The following is a 19,523-nucleotide window of genomic DNA, read 5'->3' as shown; positions in this document are numbered from 1 at the left end:
CAGGGTCACCCGACTCCAAGTGGAGCTGAAATATGTATGTGTAAGAGCGTGAAGAACCTGCATGGGCCATTTTATTCTTCTTGATTAGGTCCCAGGAGTTTTTAAGTATATAAACAAATTAAAAGAATTTAAGATGTGGGCTAGTCAAAGCCAAGAATCCAGGAAAACTCCTTTAACGGTTCCACAAAGACAAATAAGCCAGAGATGAAATCCCGGACTAGCAAAGCTGAGGACTGAGCGAGAGGAGCTCCAGGGAGGCTCCCACCCAGGGTGAAGGTGAGGGGACCACGTGCGGTAGGTCGTTAGCGTATCCTGAGCTAGGCGGAGTGGGGACAATTTCACACCCACTGACGGTTTGGGGTGCTGGGGCAGAGGAGCAGCTGTTTGCATCAGTCTCATTCCCTCTCCTGTTAACCAGGCCTGGAAGCTCAACTTGTGTGCTGCTCAGTCTGGGACTTGTAGGTGAAGATGACTTTGTTGGCTCACGGAGGGTTCTCCTCTCTCGGAAGCCAGACATTTCCCAAAGCCTCGGTCTGTGTAGGTTTCTATTGAGACTTCTCGGCCCCTCCGGTTTTATGTTTTAATCTTTAAAATCCCACCATGCTTAGGATTTCCCCCTGATGGGTAGGTTAGAGCAGTGGTTGGCAAACTGCGGATCACGAGCCACATGCGGCTCTGTGGCCCCTTGAGTATGGCTCTTCCACAAAATACTGACTTCTGCGCATGGGCCACAAAGTTTCAATCGCACTGTACATGCGCACCCGCACAGGGTATTTTGTGGAAGAGCCACACTCAAGGGGCCACAGAGCCGTATGTGGCTTGCGAGCTGCAGTTTGCCAACCTCTGGGTTAGAGTGTGACCGTTATCAAAAGCCTTCTGCAGTGTCTCTTATTCTATCTTATTCCAAGCCTCCCTTGACTGTGGAATGTCTGAATATAAAACAACTCACTCAGAGTGTCCGCAGTAGATGTGTGTCTCAGGAGACCACTAATCTCTACCTGGTGAGCCCGCAGGCTCTTATAGGAAGGGTGGGACATGAAAAGGCACGTGGTCTCCATGGTGCCTGGCGATGTTTTCTTGTCCATATCCCCATGACACTGGGAGGGGACCGTTTTTCCTGTCTGTGACCTCAGTTCCTGGCACATTTCAGTGGCCCCACGGTTCCCCGTGTCAACGAGCCCAGTAAACCTGTGAGTGAAGGCTTTTGGTTCCTTTATCTGACACCTTTTACTTTCTGGCCAACAACAAGTAGAGATCTGGATTTCTACTAGATGTATGTCTTATGATTAAGATATGTTTATTCAGTATTTTTTGTCCAATCATTAGCTATGAAAATTCACTGGCAGTCCTGTAGTCTTATCCCTGACGGTGTTAGCGCCTTAGCACATGATTGTTTTGAATGAAATGATAATTTAGGTTAATTTGATGTATAAAACTGAGGGCAGTGTGGCAGGGACGCAGGGAAAATATAGCTTTAAACCTGGGAGAAAACTAATCAGGAGTCTTTCTGACTTTTTCCTGCGCCGTGGCCTCCTTTCATTGCAGGAAATGGAGACTTAGGTTCCGGTGCATAATGAGGGGTTGCTCAGAAGGTGGCGGGCGAACGGCCATAAGGAAGAGAGAAGTATCTTCCAATGGGAGGCTCGGCGGCGATTCTGGGGAAGCTGCACAACCCAGGTGCAGCCGGACCCCAGATGAGCAGTTCAGGCCGGAAGTGGCAGGGCCAGAAGTGACGTCAGAACTTCTGTGACGTTTACCTGTTTAGAACCATCCCTAGCTCGCTGCTGCCCAGTTAATACGATTCATCTGCTCGCTCTGGCTTTCTCATTTCTGTGGTCCATTTTTGCTTCTCCTCCCCCTCCTTTTGCAATGAATTGTTTGCTCTTTTTCATGGGTGGGCTGGATTGGTTAAGTCACCATCTCCTCAGTTTGCGGGGGGGGTGGGGGGGGGGGCACTGTCCTTCCCAGGGGCCGCCAGATAGACCGCGGGCTGCCCTGTGGTTGCCTGCTCTGTGCCATGTGGCCCCGCGTGTGTGGCTAAAGTTACTGTAGTCAGGGGACTTTCAGAAGTGACTCTGCTCTGTGAGTCATTCTCAGAGCCCGCTGGATGCCTTTTTTAATTTTTAAAATTTAAGCCAGAACTCCATATTTGCCCTAGCCAGTTTGGCTCAGTGGATAAAGCATCAGTCTGTGGACCAAAGGGTCCCAGGTTTGATTCCGGCAAAGGGCACGTACCTCGGTTGCAGGCTTCTCCCTGGCCCTGGTCCAGACTTGTGCAGGAGGCAACCAATCGATGTGTTTCTCTCATATCGATATTTCTGTCTTTCCCTCTCTCTTCCACTCTCTCTAAAAATCAATGGAAAAATATCCTCGAGTGAGGATTTAAAAAATAAACAAAAGCATATTTTAAAAAAACATATTTGATCAAATTAAGTGGCGGGAGGGGGAGGGAGCAATGTGGTGCTTAAGCAGTGGGGCATTCAGGCCGATTTAACTGTGGGATGCTCCCTCATCCTTCCAGAACAGGCACCCTGATTGCAGCTCATCCGTTCCCTCTCTTCTCTTTGTGATTGATTGCTGGGAATCAAGAACAGCCCTAAAATATCCAAGAAATTGCCTGAGATAATTTGTGCCTCTTCACTCTTCACACTTCTGCCAGGAGTTCCCCATAAACCCACCAATTACGGGAGGATCAGAATCCAAGTTGGAAATCTATGCCAGGTTCACCCAGCTGCTCAGTGCCAGGAATTCTTGACCTGGAAGATGCCGGAGGCTGGGGCTAAAGGCAGCCACATTCATCATCGTGTGTAGGAGGCACCACAGGGCAGGCTGGGTCAGCACCCAGTGGAGAGATTGCAGGCTCCACCGGTGCAGCCCAAAGCGAGCTCGGCTGCGTGGCCCGGGGCAGGAGTGGAAAATACCTCCACGCTGAGCTGGGTGCTGCCTGAGTGGCGCTCTTTCCAGTAGAGCAGGGGAAAGCCGGCATCTCTGTTGTCCTAAGTGTTGATCCGCACACCCCATTTCTCCTTCAAATTGAAGGCTTTGCAGACCATGTGTACCTGAAACTCTTAAAGGACAGGGACTCGTTACTACTGGGAAGACGTAGATAGAGCCTGTGGGTAACCACTGTGCAGTCGGCCTTTAGCTGCTGGCAGGTAATCCGTGGCTCAGTTTTAATCCTCTGCCAGGTCCCTGTCCTGTCTGCGCCGCCCCTTGTACCTGCTGATCACAACCTGAGCCACACAGTCACTGCTGACCACCTGTGAATTCTACTGTATTAAAGTGGCTGAGAGAAAGCACCTCTTTCCAACGTGGAGGTAGAGATACTAGCTGATATGTATGTGGCAACATCAGCATTTTAAATGTAATGTGCTCACAAACCTCAAGAGAACGATCATGATGAAGAGAGAGGCTTAGGGTAGGTCAGCTGACTCGCCAACGTCTCAGAGGCGGGGCGGGGCTGAGCCACGTGGGCACCTGCGAGAATTCTGTTCTCCCGAGATTACTCTGTGACCTTGGCACTCACGAGCTCCCGCGAGCATGCGCAGTCATGTCAGTGTGGCTGGTGTTCCCTGAGCGTGGGAATCAGGTCAGTGTGGGTGGAGCTCCCCTGGGCGTGCGCAATAAGGTCAGTGTGGACGAAGTTCTCCGAGCATGCGCCTTCAGGTCAGTGTGGTAGGACTCCTGCGAGCATGCGTCATTTCGTCAGGTCAGGTCAGTGTGGATGGCGATGACATCCTAAACCTGGGAGAACTCGTGGTGGAAATTCGGTGCGAGGGGCCGGAGGGGGTGCCTTCACATATGAAAGGCTTTCCAGGCACCGTGATCTGATTGGAGTGGCACAGAGGTTAGAGCCAAGAAAGGAAACCACAGGGAGGCAGCTGAGCCGAACGGTCCAAAATGCGCAGGATGGCCCGCCGCGGAGCGTCCCCAGAGCCCTTCGTAGGTGGCTGGAGTTTGACTTCATAGCAATCCTAGGTCAACAGATTGATTACGACGTATGACAGAGAATCACTGTCCAAATATGTCCTGTGGAGCTTCGAAAAAGTATATCCCATAACTCTGTGGACAGATATTTGGGAAATGCCTTCTTTACCAATTCATCACATATACCAGGACATAGACGTCCTCAAAAATTATTCAGGAAGACAAAACAAAATTCTACAAACTTTATATAACCCTGAATTTCTCCAGATTAAAGATTTAATTTTTTTAAATATCACAAAAACTGCCTTTTCTTGTAACAACATCGTTTACAAATGTTGGTCTGAAGAGGACCGTGGCTCCCTTAGTGGACCCGAGAAACCAGTGGGGTTGCTGGTGCCGGGTGGGCAAGGAACGCTGTTTCGCATTCTCTTCCAGCCTCAGAATCACCTGCCCATGGCATCCAGTCTCCTTCACTCCCGTGTACAGATGCGGAGCGTGTGTCTGGACTTGGATTTTAATTTCTTAGAACAGGCCTGGTTTTCCCTGGATAGGTGCCTGCTGAGGTAACAATAGATGCTCTGAAAACTTCGTGGAAACTGGAAATCTGCTGTGCCAGTGTCTCTGGGAGAAGCCACTGCAGGTTGGCAGTCTGACCCGGGTGCTGAGGACGCCAGAGCTGGTCACATGGAGAAGGGGCGATCCTGGTCAGCTGCTGCCCAAGCGTCCCACCGGTGTTCATGCCCAGTGTGGTGACGACCTCCAGCGCCTGCTCAGCTGCCAGGTAACTCCAGCCTGAAATGCCTCCTGATTACAATTGCATGGCGACCGGAAGGGACAGCCGCCGGCTGAGCCAGGACCCACAGAACATGCGGAACGGCGATCCACGGAAACGTGATGTTTCTGGGTGGTTTTCTGTCAGCAGTCCCTACTCCAAAACAGGTTTGTTTTGAATGAGGAGGGAGGTAATGTGTGAAATTCCTTAGATGGAGGTGAACAGCTGTCTGGTTATCACTGTTTCCACAATCCCACCCCCAGGGACTTTCCCTCCAGTAGCCTCAGAGGTTTCATCATGATCTGCCATTGTGACATCATAGTGATTCATCCTCCGGCGCTCCCTGGGCACCAGCAGAGCGTGCTGGCTGGGCCACGTGGTGGTCCTCTGCCCTCTCCAGCAGCACTTTAAAGAAGTCCACCTTTTTTTACTTGTATTTATTTTGTCAGATTTGATGGACTTTTCCAACGTAACAGATCTTTATTGTTATGACAACAATTAGAACTTCTGGTGGCTTCTGACTCCGGACAGCAGGGCCAATTTCTGTTTTTAATTCTAGCTTTGTTTATCTTCAGTCCTTTTCTCTCTAGAGAAAAAACAAAGGGGAGGGGCCCTGGATAGCCTTCTCTATATTCTAGTTGTTTGGAATCAAAGGGCATTTTCCATGGAGTCAGTTTTCCCTGAAATTCTTCAGATTTCTTACGTGTCATTCTCATCGGATTCAGCCTCTGCATTTCATGACTGTTGCCCGCCAAGGGTCCTGGATGAAGGTAGTGCTCTTTAAAGTGTAATAAAGAGCAAATCACATATTCTAGTGTTGATCTGTCCTCAAAAGAGGATAACTCGGTGTTTCTCCGTCGCTCTTAAAAAGTCTGATTTCTGTATTTTTCCTAGCTATACATAGATTTTACTTCAAGGAAAATTTGATGCAGTTACATTATCCTTAATATTTCCTGATTTTTCTGTGAAGTTAAAATGGACAAATGAAAGCCCTTGAGGATGAGAATTTTATATTCTAATGATGCAAAGTAAATATATGTGGAGTGCAGCCTGAATTGTTGTTGGGGAACTTTAGGAAATTACTTGTGTGCCTCAGTTCATGAATTATTCAATTTAGGGTTCCTTTCCTTTTAAAATGTATTACTGGCTAGGTCCTTTCACAATCTTTTGATTTATTAAAAGTCACTTTCCAGAATTAGATTTACAGCCTTATTGTGTTCTTATGATTTTCCTGTGAAGACTGAGTATGTCTTAGAAAGCCTGCCTCTTTTCTGTGAGTCCGCCTCTTCCTGTCTGATGGAACGTGACTGTGAGAGCCGATGGGATTAAAAACACAACCTGGGAGGAGCTAGTCCACAGAGGGAAGACGACACTCCCTGACCCTCCTTCACTTACTGGACAGTTGAGTAGGGGGAGGCCCGTCCTGACTTCCTTAAGGCGGCAGGTTACCTGCTCATTCTAAGACTCTCTTCCTTTACTTGTGTATTTGGAGGTACGAGGGGGTCATCCCAGGTCGTTGGCCACCACCTTCCCGTCCTGAAGGGAGGCCCTGTCATTTGTGCTCCTGGATGAAGCTGGCCCTGAAACTGGCGCAGTCCCAGACCTGGTTATGTAAAGCAGCACATCCCCGTTTTGCTTTTCCAGTTTGTGCTGTCTTCTGTTCCGCTGACGACGAAAGGATTAGCCACAGGCGCACGGAATAGCAGAACTGTCCACAGGCGGGAGCGAGGCGGCCAGGCACTCGGTGATGGGCCAGCCTTCCTGCCCCGTCCTGCGGGCCTGTGGACACCCTCACCATAGTCCTCCAGGCCTGTAGCTTGGTGTTCCGGCGAGTTTAACAAAATGCACACGCTCTCTCCATGAACGCTTTATTTAAGGCGTCTTTTTCATATTTTAGAGAGTTGTATTTGAGAAGAGTTGTGATAGTGATTTGTGAGAGTATAATTCTTAAAAATGTAAAGGGTAGCATTGCTTCCATGGTTAAAAAGAGGAAAGAAGCCTGGAGTGTCCCCTATACGTAAATGGGGCAGGAGAGATGGGTTTTACTCAGAGCTGCCACCCGCAGACTGAGCTGCACCTTTCCCAGTGCACTGTGGGTATCAGTTACTGGAAGTCCGTTTCCACCCCACAGAATGCGGTAGGTGAAGATGGAAGGATGTGGGTTATCAGTTTGAAGGACCAGGTGCTTGTCATCCTGCCTCACGCGGTCACTGCAATGCAAACCAATGAGTCCCAGTGGCGAGGAGGAGGGACCGTGAATCCCCCGTGGTGGGAATTCGACAGGCTCCCTTTTTTTCTTAATTAATTTCCTCCTTATCCTTTTTCTCAATTTTTTTTTCTGCAGACATGTTCATTTTGTTGCTCATACCTCTGCACCATGCAAACAAATTTGAAATAACGTAATCAAATTTCTTGAAAAAATATGATCTGCCAATTTCGTATTTTCTTTCCAGATTTACTGAGATACAATCCTATATAATAAAAGGCTAATATGCAAATTGTTCCCTCGACCAGGAGTCCAACCACGGGGTGGGGCCGGCTGGCCAACCTCCTGATCAGGGCCAGCTGGCCAGACCCCGCCCATGCACGAATTTGTGCACCAGGCCTCTAGTTGACATATAAGACTGTAAGTTTAAGGTGTACAATGTGCTGGCTTATTACACTTACATACAGCTCAATGATCACCCCTGTGGCCTTAGCCGTCACAGTTACCAATTCCTCTCATGGTGAGAACATCTAGGATCTCCCGCTCAGCCCTTTTCAAGTGTATAATGCAGTGTTATTGGCTATAACCACAGTGCTGTGCCTGGACTCCCGGGCGTTTTCATCTTCTAAGGGGAAGAGTGTGTGCTTTGTGCCCAATATCTCCCGTTCCCCCAGCCCTGTAGCCACCATCCCAGCTTCCCAGGCTGTTTCCGAGTTTATCCTTTATTGTTATTTTTAAAATCATTATTATTTGTTAATCTTCACTCGATATTTTTCCACTAATTTTTAGAGAGAGTGGAAGGGAGGGAGGAGGGAAGAGAGAGAGAGAGAGAGAGAAACATTCGTTGGTTGCCTCCCACAGGTGCCTGGGCAACCAGAGCCCTGGGGATCAAACCTGCAACTGAGGTACTTGGCCTCGCCCGGGCCAGGGCCAGGGCTGAGTCTGCCTGTTAGATCGCACATACGAATGAGGTCACCCAGTATTTGTCCTTCTCTGTCTGACTGACCTCACTCTGCAGGATGGCTGGTCTTCTCTCTTCCCCTCTCGAGCAGGTACAGACTCTCTCAGGTGGAAGTTTTCATGGCTCTCATTCGGCTGGTCGTGTGGGATTTTTCCCCTGTAGGTAGTTCAGAAAAAGAGTGGTCGGACTAACGGCTATTCTGCAGCTATGGCTTTGAGCGTCCACTGTGTCTTGGGCTGTGCTCGTGGGTAAAATTATCCCCTTTGTGCCAATCTTTGAAGGCCTGATAAATGCACTTAATAATTATCAGATGATGGTGAGATTAAATGAATCGGCGAATGTTAATGTCGCTCCTTCCCCATAACTAGACGCCTTGGGACAGTTCCAATGTGTGGCATTTATATTGTATTATGATGTGTTAATAACGTGGATCGGAGAGAAGCAAAAGTCAAGGACAAATGCAATTTTCTGTGAAATGGATATTTAATACCTTTTACCATTTAGCTGATTACCTCTGGGTGCCAATTAAACGTCACACCCTCCTCGTCTACTCGGTGTGTCTGCTAACCCTCTCATTGCCACCCCGAGCACTAAATACCGTCCATCTTCTGTTGTTGGGTTGTGTGGGGCATATTTTATTGATTCTGCTCTAATCCGAGAGGTTTATTTTTGTAATCCAGGCAGGTCTCATTGTGTTACACTTTGGGGTCACCTATCAGATGTCACATTGTTTGAGACGTGCGCTGTCTGCCTGTGGGTGGCCTTCGGGCTCCCTCATGTGGTCGAGCAGCACAAAGGACATAAGGTGGTGAAAGTCCCGGGACAGTAGAGTGATTTGATTATGTTCTGCATGGCATACGACCTCCACTGGCTGTTTCTATGCCCACGGAGAACTCCAGTGAGGGCAGCTTTCATGATAGCCAATAGCCCAAGGAGGGACACGTGGACAGGTGTGTGCTGGGAAGGGACACGTGGACAGGTGTGTGCTGGGGAGGGACATGTGGACAGGTGTGTCCTGTGGAGGGACGCGTGGACAGGTGTGTGCTGAGGAGGGACACGTGGATAGGTGTGTGCTGGGGAGGGACACGTGGGCAGGTGTGTGCTGGGGAGGGACACATGGACAGGTGTGTCCTGTGGAGGGACACGTGGACAGGTTTGTCCTGTGGAGGGATGCGTGGACAGGTGTGTGCTGGGGAGGGACAATGGACAGGTGTGTCCTGTGGAGGGACACGTGGACAGGTGTGTGCTGGGGAGGGACACATGGACAGGTGTGTCCCGTGACCATCCAATATCTCATGGATACTGACGCATACTTCGGAGGCTCATGGTCACCATTACAGCTGTGCCTGAAAGTGCCTTTGGGATTATATGCTGGGATGGTGACCTCGTACCAGAGCACGTCACTGCCCCGACCCTGGGGAACACTCGCTGCTGGAACTCCCGTAGCTCCGAGATGCCCTCAGACAGCAGCTCTGCGGATGCTGCTGCTGCAGGTCTCATGGGGTTTCATCCAGCGAAGGGCATGGTTTTCAAGAACAGTCACACTCAGCTTTGTCTAAGTCGGTGCAGTGGGCTTCCCCAATCATGTAAGATTTTCCCAGTGTTTAGTGAAATGGCAGGTTCCTTAGGGGCCCTGTGTGGCTCACATGGTCATACTGGCCAGACCCCTGGGCCTGACCCAGGCTGGTCCAGGGACTACAGAGGAGTTCCCCATGGTTTTCAGCAAACCCGTCAGCCCCGGGGCCCGTTGGATGGGGAGTGGAGATAGCCTTTTGTTCCTGTCTTTCATTGTTAAGACAGTGGACAGAGGCAGGGTTAAAATGAAGAAGATATCGATTAGGCGGTTGTATGCACACTTATATGCTACCACCTGCATATAGAGCACCGTGTTCTATATGGCATCGCCCGTGGCACCTACACTCCCCAGCAAAGCAGAGTGTGGGTTCTTGAGCCTAAAGAACTAAAGCACCTGAGCCCTGTGGGCGTGGCTGAGCACCAGCCTATGAACCAGGAATCCCCAGTTTGGGGCGTTCAGGAGGCAGCCGATCAATGATTCTCTCTCATCATTGATGTTTCTCTCTCTCTCCCTCTCCCTTCCTCTCTGAAATCAATAAAAATATATTTTTTTAGAAAGAACTAATGCACCTGAGAATTATTTTTTATAATTTATTTCCAGCTGTCCCTTATCTTATGAGAATAATGCCTATTGGAGGCAATGCTATGTCATGTTGGTTAATTTATTAAAATTTACATCCTGCCATTTTCAAAATGGTAATTTTGGTGGCCTGTGGAAAAGGAACAAGATCCATTTTCTTCGACTTCCTGGTCCATTCCACCCAGAACCACCGGCCGGTTTTGCTTGGGGGCCCTTAGACAGTTTCTGGTGTAACGTCATTCTGTGAGTCTGCAGGCAAAGTAACTTTTCTTCGAGTGGAAGAAGTTCCACGATCTTTACTTGGGATCAGCAACGAGACAGGCTATGGTCCTTGGACCTCGGGGTCGCGTGCCCCAGAGAGCTGCTCCGATAGAAAGGGTTTGCTGAGTGTGCTTCCAGCCCAGACTCAGATGACTGCCTCCGATCTGCTTGGCTCCTCTGCCACGTCCAGGGGTTCCCATGGGAACCAACCCAATTCGTGGGAAGAGTCAAATTTAACCAACAATACGGAGAATCCATTTAGTCATCCACTGTGGGGACTGTGAACGAGGCAGGAGTAGGAGGAAATGAAATCTCTAGACTCTCTTTCTGTTGATAGGGGCCTGCTCAGAGGAGAACAGTAAATAGAGTTGTTAAATGGCAAAACACACACACACACACACACACACACACAGTCTTAAATCTGACAGTAACCAAACCTCCGCCGTCACCTGTCACCTATGCTTTCTCAGCCACACACCTGTTAGACTGTATGTGTTTGCATGTGTTAGACTTTGCATCTCCCTAGTCATTTCTATTTAACTATTTCCCCCTGAAAGATTTGTTTCCAGAGAAAGCTGGGGGTTATACTACAGTGAGCCTTCTAGGTGAGCCTCTTGTTAAGTGCAGAGAGCTCATTTTAGACCTGACCTCCCCACCTCTCCCTCCTCCAGTGCCTACCTGCCCGCACTCAGATTCCTGGGCGGCCCTGGAGGCGCTGTGTGGACACCTGGCCATCACCTGCAGAGTGTGGGTTCATCTGGCCGGGGCCAGGAGGCCCTGGTGCCTCAGGGCATGTGAGGGCAGAGGGTACCTGGCAGGGAAGGTTTGTGCGAGCAGAGACCTTGGGCCCCAGGACTCATGATAACGGGACACCCACATTCTCCACAGGATGCAGCTCTCTCTTCCTGGGCTTGATTGAAGATGACGTCTGAATGAATGTGTGTCTGCAAGGTTGCGATGGCTGGTGAGTCCTAAAGGCAGTGTAATCGGGAAGGGTCTGCAGATCCCCGTCCGAGACTCCAGGTGATCGGGGCCAGGCTTCCCCTCCAGATTCTCTTGCCCTGGTGGTGTCTGTGAGGCCATGCTGGCCGTTCCTGTGTCCTCAACCAGTCCTCACGCTCAGCTGCCCAGAGTCCTTGCACACATGGTGTGTTTGCCCTGAAACACACACACACACACACACACACACACACACATAGTTCCCAGCCATCCCTGAGATCTCAGGGTGGATGCCACCTCCTGGCAAGGGCCTCCAGGCCCCCAACTATGCCTCAGGTTTTCTTCTACTTTTCCATGGGAGCATTTGACACTTCCTAATCTGAGTGACCTCCTGGTTCAGAGGTCGACACTCAACCACTGAGCCACACTGGCTGGGCTAGTACTGATATTTTAACCGGGGTCTTTCCTAGGACCTTTACTCCTAGGTTTGAACTCACATGAGTTTGAACATGTGTTTGCATTTTTCAAAGAAAACAGTAATTTTCTACATATCCCCAAAGCCTGCCACGTCTGCGCCCCTGACTCCTCCCTACGGATGTTCTCAGTTAATCAGACGGGAGTGCAAGGTGGTTAGGGGCTTCATCTCCTCCCATCCTGACCCGTCTGAGTTCCTTTATGACATTTTTTTGTGTGGTGATGCCATGGTCTCACCTGAGCCTGGGAAACGGGGCAGGTGCCTCGAGGGGGAGGGCACAGAAGGGTCAGAGGTCGGTTTGGGACCCTGCCCTGTGGGTTTCATATTAAGCTGATTGTCTGTCGAGCTTTTCTGAGTCCCCCTAACCGCCTCTCTGACAGTGGCTGACAGGCTGCTGTGTAAATGAGCCCTCCTTGGCAGGTGATTTGTGAAACAGGAGATCTGTAAGCAGCCAGAACAATACCTTATTATATTTTTAAAGCAGTGTTTAAATGGATTACGCTTGTCCCACTGCGGCCTTTCTTCATTGGAACAATACGGTCAGTTTGACTCAGCCCGACTTTTTATTTTTTAAACGGTTAGTGTAATCCTTTGACAAACCTTATCCACCTTGAGTTTAACCTTGGGCCACCTGCCTGGCTGGTTATGTGGTTTGCACATTCGGAAATCTGCCTTTTTCTTTGTTATTGAACTGCAAAGCTCACCCAGACCTTCCTTTTGCTTTGCTTTGCTTTGCTTTGCTTTGCTTTCCTGTCTGTCTCTCTGATTTCTTATGCTCATATTAATAAAGTTGCGTGAAAAATAATGGTCTAGTACAGAGGTGGGGAACCTTTTTCCTGCCAAGGGCACTTGGATATTTATAACATCACTTGTGGGCCATACAGAATTATCAACTGAAAAATTAACATGCTCTGTTTGGTCAAACATTTAATTAACTCACCCCTAATGCCTTGGCAAGGCCAGACCAAATGATTTCACCGGCCTTATACGGCCCGCGGGCCGGCATTCCCCACCCCTGGTCTAGTCAGATACAGAGCTACCTAATTTATCTCCGGGAAAGTTCTAGTAGGGTGTGAAGGGCGTGTTACTAAATTGTAATTTAAATGTTTTTATTATTGAACATCTGTTTTGTGGTATTTGTCCTATACATATGCATGCTGTGGGTTGCCAGAGGTGGAAGGCTGGGTGGCGGTCACCTGTTCTAAAGTATTTTATTGTGAAGTGAACTTCTTCATGTAAATTCAGTTGATTATCGATGGTAATCATTCACAAAATACTTTCCCAGCAACAACATGACTAACCTTTGACCACACCGGCACCCCAGCCGAGTCCAGTCCATACGGCAGATGGAACCATCACTCGCGATTTCCCCCTTCCACCCTGATTCTGTTTTTTGCATTCTCTGCCTTTATGTCCATACTTGACATTCGTCAAGCCCCAGCTCATCTCCTCCTTCCACAGTGAGCTCATTGCTGCTCACGTGATCCAGGAATGTCTATCTGGGACCCTTGGGGCCATGGCAGGATGTGCCACTTGGATGAATGGCATGGTTTCCTGCAGCCCGTAGTGAGCGCATTTGCCGAGGCGTGTGCACTCTGAGGGGCGTGTGCACTCTGAGGGGCGTGTGCACTCCGAGGGGCGTGTGCACTCTGACAGGCGTGTGCACTCTGAGGGGCGTGTGCACTCTGAGGGGCGTGTGCGCTCCGAGAGGCGTCCGATTCCTGAGGGCCAGGCGGTAACACCCGTCTCCGCAAGGAGCTGGTATGTAACACGTGGCTCCTCACAGAGGTGCTCGTCACTTTCTTGCTGGTGTGTGTGTGTCCTCTGAAGTGCAGGAGCCATTGCAGACTCTTTGTGTCCTTAAAGAATGGCGGACATGGCAGCCCACGGGGAGTGTGAGGTAGCACAGGGCTCCCAGGAAGTGGGTCTGTAGGAAGATGCACGCTGGTTTTAGTGCGATTTAGAGAGATGTGATTAGCATCTTCCAAACAAACGGATGTGTAGGTGTTAATGTTTAGGATGAGATTAAAATAAAGACCTAGGTTAGGCTTGCAGCAATTATTAATAGAGGGCCAGTGTGTAAATTTGGCGACATCGGAAAGTCCTACACAAGGAAATTAGGGTGTGGAGCACCAGCCTAAAGCAGTCCTAGACCGGAAATGAGGCAACCTGAAGGTCTCAGCTCTCACTCCCTGTCTGTGCGATCTCTGGACAGTTCGCCTCCCTCATGGCCCGCAGCCCTTTTTGTGTACATACCCTGTGAATGCAGCTTCCAGCTCAGAAACCGTGATTTGTTTCTGAGAGGCCTGGAAGTGCACAGCCCAGACCACAGCACAGATGGAGCGTAGACGAAGAAAATCCCCAATTGGTAGGCTGAGCCCAGATAGGCTGTGCAGATATTGAACGAAATAGGAGCAAAAATTCGCCCGCAGCGGGCACAGAGCATCCGTTAGCTTGGAGCTGAGACAAGTAGATTTATGATCCAATCTTCCCGATTCTGCGACGTTCCTCTCCAGCCGGTGTCCTGCCCCTCCTGCCACCGCCTCACCTTCCTGAGGCGTGCAGTCCCCCGGTAGCCCTGGTCGTGGCAATTATAAATGTCCTGCTATCAGTTACCTTGCAGTTCACCGGGAAGCATCTGATGGTCGCTCACAAGGCCACACGGGCACGATAATCACATCGGGAGTAATTATCATGTAATTGCACACAGTCATTTGTTCCTTACTCAGCACTCACATGATTAAGATATTTCTGGTCAAACAGAAATTTTCCAGGGGACTCGGTGGTTTTTGGAAAATGAGAAAGGTTGCCTCCCTGCCTTCTCTTTCATGGATAAAGGAGAGCTCTCGTGCTGACTTGCCCGTGATACCCCAACCTGGTCAGGAGCAGACAGATTTCATTAACGGAATCTCTGCACACCCAGTGAAGCCCCGATATAACCCTCAGCTTCGGCATGGATGAATGCCTTCTCAGTGTAGCTGGAGCAGGAAATATCATCCTGTTGGAGTGCACACTGTGCATGTCATGGAGGACACTGGGATTTTGGTCTCCAGGATCTCCATTAGCCATTGTGCACGGGACGTTTGTTTTCTCACATTATTCTCCCTTCAAAACTCTTAATATTCACTTCCTCCTGCCAGTGTGTGTTCTCATTTTCAAAGGCCTCGTTTAGTGTGGGGCGGACTGCATGCACAATTCTGAAAGCACCTCTCAACTTTGTTTATTCAAACATCCATTAAAGAGACCAACCAAAGCCCTTGTATGCATATATGCATAACCCATGGACCCAGACAATGGAGGGGTGAAGGCCTGGGGTGGCAGGGAGGGGCAGGGAGGGGACTACAAGGGGTCAGTGGGGGGAAAAGGGGGACATATGTAATACTTTCAACAATAAAGATTTTTTTAAAAAAGGAAAAAAATATAAAATCAGAAAAAAAAAGAGCAGCTGTATATTTCACCACTGTCCATGAGAAAGATTGTGCGAGTCACACATGCAATTTAAATTTTTTTGGTAGCCACATGAGAAGCAGCAAGAAGCAGGTAAAACTAATTTTTCTAGTTCATTTATTTAATATATATATATATATATATATATATATATATATTAATTTATTTCAGAGAGGAAGGGAAAAGGAGAGAGAGAGAGAAACATCAGTGATGAGAGAGAATCATTGATTGGCTGCCTCCTGCACACCCTCGACTGGGGATCAAGCCCATAACCCGGACATGTGCCCTTGACTAGAATCGAACCCAGGACCCTTCAGTCCGCAGGCCAACCCTCTATCCACTGAGCCAAACCAGCTAGAGGCTAGTACATTTTATTTAAAACAATCATTAATTCCAAGATACTTCATGTAAACATAAATGAGTTACACAATATTTTTTGTAATGCATTTCATCTCATTCTCAACACACGTCCTGCTTCTCTGAGATCCAGCAGGTGTACCTCCTACTCCCAGCACAGACATGGCCGCTTCGGCTTTGCTCTCCTCCGAGCACTTGCGCGTGGATGGGCAGGGTGTCGGCCCAGGTTTAATTCCAATGCTGCCATTCCCTTGCCGCTCCCTCTGCACTTAGCGGTCACTGAGTGCCTGGTGTGGGCAGGGTGGCGGTCTCTGCCTTCTGCCCTCGTGTCTGGTCACCCTCTAATCGGCACCACAGGGCGGGTCCTCTGCTGCATTTTCGAGGTGGGAAGTGGGGGGCTGGGATGTTTTGTCAGTGTCTCATGTTAGTACATCTCATCATGGTCGGACCTGGATTTGAACGTCAGGTTTCTGACAGTTTCTATTTTTTTAACGTAATCTAAGTAAAGAGTATCAGTCTGTTGAGAGGACGAAGCTGATAGGTACAGCAGATTAAAATAGAAGATGTTCCATGATGCCTGCTTCCTCTCCAGGGAACAGTGCGGCAGGCGGCTCGGTTCTGCCACGTGGGTGCTCGATTAGCGCAAGGTCATGCTGAACCACGGAGCTGCAAGAACGTCGGACAGCAAGGAGGATGTATTTGTTGTCCTAATTACGCTCCTGTTAGTATTGGGAAATTTAAGATTTTCCTATTAACTTGGTTGCTCTCAATTTTATTACCATGTAAAATATACGTTTCTAATATCATAGCCAAAAAATGCCTTTGGATGATTCATCGTTAATGCTTGAACGGAGTAACTTGCAATTCGAGCTGTGGGCAGTTTTCAAGTTTGTGTTGGGCTGGTTTTTGGTTCGAACATGCAGAATGTGAAACTGTCTGTATTATGATGGTTTTTTCTAACTCCACTGTAGTTTAACTTATGGGTGTGAGATCATGCAGGTAAATCATAGCAAAATCGCAACATGCGTGTTCTAATCAAGTCCCAGAAAATGTTCATTTCCAAATGTCCAAATGTGTGAACCCCTGTGGACCTCTGAACTGGGTGGGAATCGTCAAGAAGAAAACGTGTCCAGGGGCAGGAATGGAAGGCTGCCCCTCCCCGCCGTCAGGGGTCGCAGAGGAGGGAGCGAGCACAATTGCTTCATTCTGGTCCCGTTCACAGAGCTCTTTCTTCTCCAGGCTCCTCCTACACTTTATTTGGAAACCAGCTCTTATCACTTCAGTCATTGTTGTCACAAATTTCAAGTTGTTAAATTATGCTGATCACAAAAGAGACTTGGTTTCCTGTCCTCACATGCTGCAGTGGCTGCTCGCCTCTCTGGGCCGAGGGCCCGTGGGGACACGCAGTGCAGACGACAGCTTTGTTCTGAGCGGGCACAGAGGTGGCTGGTGAAGCTGAGTCATCCTTTCGCCAGGCAAGAAAGGAGCCTCGGTCACTCTGCCCGTGTCAGGGAGGACAGCGTGCCTGTGGCACAGGGGGCGGGTGATTGGCTCTTGGCCCGAGTCCCCCGTACCTGGCCTGGTGAGTCAGACCTGCTGACGGCCAGTGCTGGCAGCCGGCGGGGTGCTGGCTTACGTGCGGCCCTGGGCTTTCTGGGAGGTGCCAGTGAAGCTCACCTCCTCAGTGCCGGCTTCCACAAGCTCCCCATCTCCCATGTCCAAACCACTGCTTTGCCATTTCTCACATGTGCTTTAAAGACCAAACCGTGTATGTGCACACATATGTATACATACATGTGCACATATGCACACCCACATATGTGCATGCATTGGCATGTGCATGAGTATACACGTGTGTGCAGTGTGTGCATGTGTGACTGCCCCTAGAACATGAGCTTTTCCACTATACAGGCTCCACCTCACTCCCCTTCTCCCCTCCGGCCCCCCTATATTTCTGTTATACACATTTTTGTTAATGATAGCTTTGAAATTACTGTTTTTAGCATAATGGAAGAGCCATCTGGGTTCTGGTTCTGACTCTATGACTATTAGTCACTAAATAATACTCTTCTTCAGCGCACATCCATTGAGTGCTGCTGTGCACGGGGACTTCCTCAGGGAGTAAGACAGTCAGGTGTAGGTCGGACCCCCTTCTGCTGGGCCTCGCACGCCTTGGAGAACAAGGTGTTAACTGACAGCATGTAAATAACCAAGACCCAGTTAAAAGACTGGTCCACGAGAACTAAAACGGAGTGTGTAAGCTGTTACTTCAGGTTAGGTAGGTAGTTTAGCTGAGGTCTGCAGGGACCAGCCATGAAGGTCAGGCCAAGGGCGTTCCTGGCAGCAGGGTAGTCAGGCCCAGGCAGTGGGGAGCGCCTCAGAGTCCCACAGAGCAGAGGAGGCACAGTGACTCGCTCCTCAGCAGAGAGCTTGGCGGGATGAGCGGTTGGGGTGTTTTCAGTGCACTGGAGGTTCTGTAGGGCGCAGTTATGATTTGACGTGTGCACGGTATTCCTGCCTTGTGGGGAGGGTGGTTTGAGAGGGAATGGAGGGTCAGGACCTTATTGCATCTGCCCAAGGATCACGGCTCCAGTCTGGGTGGTGGTAGGAGAGAGCGAGGTGGGCGAGCAGACTTTGGGGTCCATGTGAGGTAGAGTTAAGATTGCTGATGGTTTCTTTCCGGAGGTGAAGTGAAGGGAGGGGTCAATATCTTTATAAACTTGACAGAGTCACGTAAACATTTTTAATGACCAGCCCCTCAGAAGGTCAGATCTATAGACCCATCAGTGACCCCACCCAGGGCACCCCCTTCCCGCTGCCTGGGACAAGCGGCCATGCCTGGAGACACTTGTAGTATCATAGCTGTGTGCAGAGTTGATGCTTCTGCCGTCTGGCGGGCAGAGATCAGGGCTGATGCTGAACATCCCACAATGCACGGGGCAGTCCCTCACCCAAGAGTCATCTGGCCTCACGGGGCCATAGTGCCTCGGCCGGGAAACCCCGAAACCTGTCCACCCACGGGCAGGGTTCTGGTGATGACCAGCTGATGTCACCGGGATGGGAGTTTCGAATTCCACACCGAGACCAAGTGTTCTCGATGCCTCGGTTTTACAGTCTGTGGGGTGAAGACAGTAAATTCCCACAGTCCTCTCCCTGAGGGGGCCTCTCCGGCCCCAGCTCTGAGGGGGTGCTGCGTTGTGAACTTGGCACTCTGGGCAGTAGCGGGGGTGGGGGGGGCGTGTGTCGGTAGAGTAGCAGGAAACATTTGAACAATTTTGTGTCTTTTGACACTATTGCAGCCACATTTTTAAATTGTGTTGCAGAAACACCTACTATAAAATTCATCTGCAGTGAGTTACAAAGTAAGCTTTTATTTTAAGCAGAAAACAGTGGGTGGGCGAACATGAGACTCTGGGGGGATTGTGCCACCTTTTCACCCTGAGAAATGCTAAGAGAATGATTCAGGCATCTGGAAAGCGAGCAGAGGCACATGGAAAGGCCAGTCCTCTCCCCAGCATGGCACACCCACCCCATGCCATGCTCTCCACCAGGCTCCTGTTAGCACCCTCCCCAGAACAGGGCACCCCCTCCTGGAAGTTATACCTCAGAACACAGAAAACAAGGAAGCCTTCCCTGTAAGCAGCTCCAGGAACACTCCCTACAATGAAAGAGAGGTTCAAAAAACCCCAAAAGGGCTTCAGTGAGTCCTTAACTGTGAAGAAGATCATGCTGGTAAGTGTAAAGCACTTACCCAGCAGTAAATATTCAAGGCAGACATTTGCAGTAATCAATGGTTAGGTGAATGCAGACATTAGCTGGCAGAGAATCACTTACCCAACAGTCCAGATAAACAAGAGGCAAATGAGAAATGAAGAATTGCCCTGCCTGGCTTGGCTCAGTGGTTGAGGTCGACTTATGAACCCGGAGGTCATGGTTCAACAAAATACCGACTTCTGTGCATGGGCCACGAAGTTTCAATCACACTGTACGTGCGCACCCGCATGTGGTATTTTGTGGAAGAGC

The 19,523-nt window shown here is 49.6% G+C and overlaps 1 protein-coding gene across 4 annotated transcripts in view; it reads left to right on the top strand.

The window, feature by feature from the left end:
* Positions 1 to 19,523, top strand: part of CNTN4 (contactin 4) — a 402,844-nt gene that overhangs the window by 16,876 nt on the left and 366,445 nt on the right. The window contains exon 1 of one of the 4 annotated variants that reach the window (XM_070391424.1): positions 11,177 to 11,246. The exons of 2 other annotated variants lie outside the window; for them this stretch is intronic. The gene's annotated coding sequence lies outside the window, so the exon portion shown is untranslated. Of the gene's footprint in view, positions 1 to 11,176; positions 11,247 to 19,523 lie in introns of those variants that run through there. One more of the 4 variants, XM_070391425.1, reaches the window with a different exon arrangement.

Source organism: Myotis yumanensis, unplaced genomic scaffold (genome assembly GCF_028538775.1).
Source record: "Myotis yumanensis isolate MYYU_CA2020_CCGP unplaced genomic scaffold, mMyoYum1.0.hap1 SCAF_14, whole genome shotgun sequence".
Taxonomy (NCBI): domain Eukaryota; kingdom Metazoa; phylum Chordata; class Mammalia; order Chiroptera; family Vespertilionidae; genus Myotis; species Myotis yumanensis.
This window is presented reverse-complemented; position numbering and strand designations above follow the sequence as displayed.